The sequence below is a fragment of the Pinus tabuliformis genome, chromosome 4_1 (assembly GCF_031772625.1).
Source record: "Pinus tabuliformis cultivar Carrire ecotype Pingquan chromosome 4_1, CPIR1, whole genome shotgun sequence".
NCBI classification, from domain to species: Eukaryota; Viridiplantae; Streptophyta; class Pinopsida; order Pinales; family Pinaceae; genus Pinus; species Pinus tabuliformis.
In genome coordinates, this window is record NC_142303.1 from 489526560 (window position 1) to 489530343 (window position 3784).

Sequence of the window (3784 nt, forward strand, 5' to 3'; positions counted from 1 at the left end):
AAAATTATATTAACTTCTTTTCTAATTAAATTTACATTTTAATTAATCAATTTATCATTATTATATACGGATATCACTAGACCAATAAGTTTAATCATTAATAAATATATGCAAAATCATATAAAAAAACATCAGTTACAGCATATGAATAAAAATATTAAAAACTTCGATAATTACTCTGTGAAGTCGGATCAATTTAAGAGTACCGAAACTAAAAAACTATAACATCTCACTAAACAATTCGATGTGAACGTAATTGTTCATGGTACTTAGTTTCAACCAGATTTCTTTTAAAATATTCAAAAGTAAAAGTGAATGGAATTATTGGCAGCGACAGCGGAACGGAAAATAAAATAAGAGAATGCACCATAGTTTTATTACAGGAAGGATTTAGATAGTGACCGGTGACAATAGCACAGCACAGCTAGGGGAGATATGAGAATAGCACAGCAGTGCAGTTGAGCAGAGATTGACATAACTAGAAGCTGTACTGCTCGTATTCGATGAAACAGTCAGTTAGCTGAACTCGAGCACCGATGGCGTTGCCGCAAATGTTCCAGATGCGGCCCCCAAGGTTTTGAAGGCAGGCGGTGCAATCAGACTGAGAGATTCCCTGATTGCAAACCCCACGCCCATAGGCGGTGGGTGAGCCTGCTTGCGATGATTTGTAGTCGTAACCGCTGAAGGCAGTGTTTCCCTCTAGATCTGCGAGGAGGGATCCGAGAGTACTATAAAAGGAACTTCCGCTTGCGATTTTCTGCGTGTTACACGCAGACGATACGAAGTTTAAGTTGGGAGTGGCTACAGCACCGCGCACAACCAGTGTTACTACCATTACTGCCAATGCAAAAGCAAATGAGTACCTCGTCGACATGGGGGGCTAGGTGGGAAATTCTACTAATATGAATAAACTCCGACAATAGGAAATGGGAAATGGTGGGTGGAATGATATATAACCTCTAATAATAATGCTGGCTCTTGCGATGCTTATCAATGTGTGGTGGAAGCCTCCATTTATAGGCTTAGGCTTGGTGGGGATGGGTGTGGGTAGCATTATAGATAACATCTGTGTGTGCTGGACACCGGCGGATGGGGACGCATGTGGTTAGTATAATACAAAGAAGGAAATGCACGACTCATTTTAGCCGCCTGTCCTGACTAGATCGTTTCCCCCTCATGAGTAGCCGCAGTCCATCACAGACCGTTTCCTCCAGAGAAAACCAACGAATAAGTAGCTCAGCTACTAAGTGGCTGGTTTATTGGGTTCTTAATAATTATTAAAAAAATTAAGTGGTTGGTTGATTGGGTTCTTAATAATTATTAAAAAACTAAGTGGCTGGTGTATTGGGTTTTTCATAATTATTAAAAAACTAAGTGGTTGGTTTGTTGGGATTTAGAGTATGGGAGAGTTTTTATATAATAAGAGAGATTTGTAATTTCTTCCTTACAAATGTTATAAAAATTATTAATAATTGAAGAGTTAATCTAAATATATAGACATATTTTATATAACATATCAAAGAAATATAAAATAATTACAAATTGCATTGTTTAAGAGAAGTTATTTTTTCATAATTAATTAATATTCTATATTCCAAGAAAAAGATATAAAACACAAGAGATATAAAATATATTTGGTACTTAAATTATATTAAATTTACTATTGATAAGAAACCCCATCAAATATGAATCAAAACTTATGTAAATGAGAGTACAAAGCACCAACATTAAGATCACCATGTAGATGGATGGCTTATTGATTAAGGTTCGTAAATGTTCAGTTCACATGATATATATCTCCCACGTATATGGATGGTGTATTGATTAAGGTTTGTAAATGTTTAATTCACATGATATATATCTCCCATGTAACCCTGATGTTCAATTGACATGATATATATCTCCCATGTAATCCGGGTTAGGGAGAGATGGACCCAAATGTCAGATCAGAAATGTCAGATCAGAAAATTGTGCTAGTTGAACTACTTTGCAGTCACATTAATTTATGGTAGGTGAGATATCACCATACTCCAAAACTAAACTGACAAAAGGTGACAAATTGATCCTCAGAAGTCTTTTTATCAATTAGGACTCTATTTTCTTCATTTTCCCTTATTTTCGTTCATTTTCCTCCTCACATGAGACCTGTGACCTTTCACCTTCCTTTTCTGCTAATCTCCGTTATTTTAATAAATAAATGTGCCAAAAATGCCAGTTTGCATTTCCAAATCCTTAGCCATTGCCTTTGGCAATTTCCTTAACCATATTAACCAAAATGAACACCAACACTAAGATGTTTTGCCCAACATTCAGCGTAGAATAAGTGTCCCATCACTCGTGGTTATTATTTTGTATTTATTAAATTTTATTATATGGAATTTTCACCATGGTTGTTACATTAAAGATGTGATTCAAAAATCATGTTTCAACCCACATGCTAGAGCTGCACAAAATTATAACATTGTTGAAGACCTCGCTATGCCTCCTTCTGCAATGTTATCTCTCGAAGTGTTGCAAACATGCTCGACACAATGAAAGTTTTTATCTTTAACGATAGGAGCTATTGATCTGCGTGATTCTAATATAATTATCTTTGATCTTGTGAGTCATATCCCGAGACTTCCTCATCAACTAGCATTCCAGGTTCTAGTATTTTTTCAAACCTGATTAGTGTTTCACATACTTGCTGACGAAGGAGCTTCTACGTGTATTATGTTGATTGCTTGTTTGAAAATGTTAGGTTCTCCAACCATCAATCTGTCACCTACCACTCTAAAAGCCTTCGATGGAAGATTTTTTCATCCTTATGGAATCCTGAATGATCTACCCATAGAGCTAGAGGTTAAAACGGTCATGATCGAAGGTGGACCTACACTATTTCAATTGTGGTATCATCAGTTTTTTGAATGATACAATTTCCTCACAAAGGGAAAATTGTCAAAGTAGACCATTTGTCTCACTACACTTCAGACCCTAACTCTAAGGGTACCATACCTTTTGTTGGAAAAATGAATACTGTTTAGGAGGATATTGGTGTTGGTTTACTCAAAGATGCATCACTGATGAGAACCTTTGCGCTCCCTCCACCGAATTTTCCATCTAATATTGTTGAGGTTAACATGATTAGAAGAAGCACTATGGAATCTTTTTATCTATGGATAGTGCCTTTAGAGTCTGAATTAGCCTCCTATGGCAATAAGCTTCCCTTGAGCCCATTTGAATTGGATTATCACGAAGGTAGATAATCTTCTGACCCATCATCTACTAATATCGATCGAGTGAATACGATCAATGATGATTGTTCTCCTTTACCTTGGTTAGAACAAGTTTCACTCCCTGATCCTCGACTATACATTTCCTAATGATGAAGGTATTATGGAGGTCATGACTTCAGATGAAATTCCATGGAACGATTACTTAATCTTTTCTACCTAACCCTAATAAACTTGATAATGAGTTTTCAACTATGTTTTCACCTGTGTTATGCTCTTAACTTCCAAGATGATACTAGAATACCAAATATGTGAAGAAATATACCCAAAACATAGAAAAATGAGAAATAACAGCAAGTATTTTATTATTCAGGAAGCAATGTTCACTTGCCTCTTCGAGGGGGCAACCTCCAATAGAGCTGAGCTCAACTACGAAATAAGACATGATGCTCCTTGAGGGGAGTCTCTATCATTTATATAGTATTCATACATGCAATACCATGGTTCTTATTAATACCATTTATCTAATACCATGGCCCATTTGCAACTAACTGTGGTCCCTTCATTAAATG

The 3784-nt window shown here is 36.1% G+C and overlaps 1 pseudogene; it reads right to left on the reverse strand.

Moving 5' to 3' along the window:
• Nucleotides 1-442: 442 nt before the first annotated feature.
• LOC149176648 (antifungal protein ginkbilobin-like protein pseudogene) lies at nt 443-959 on the reverse strand (annotated as a pseudogene).
• Between the last annotated feature and the right edge of the window lie 2825 nt (nt 960-3784).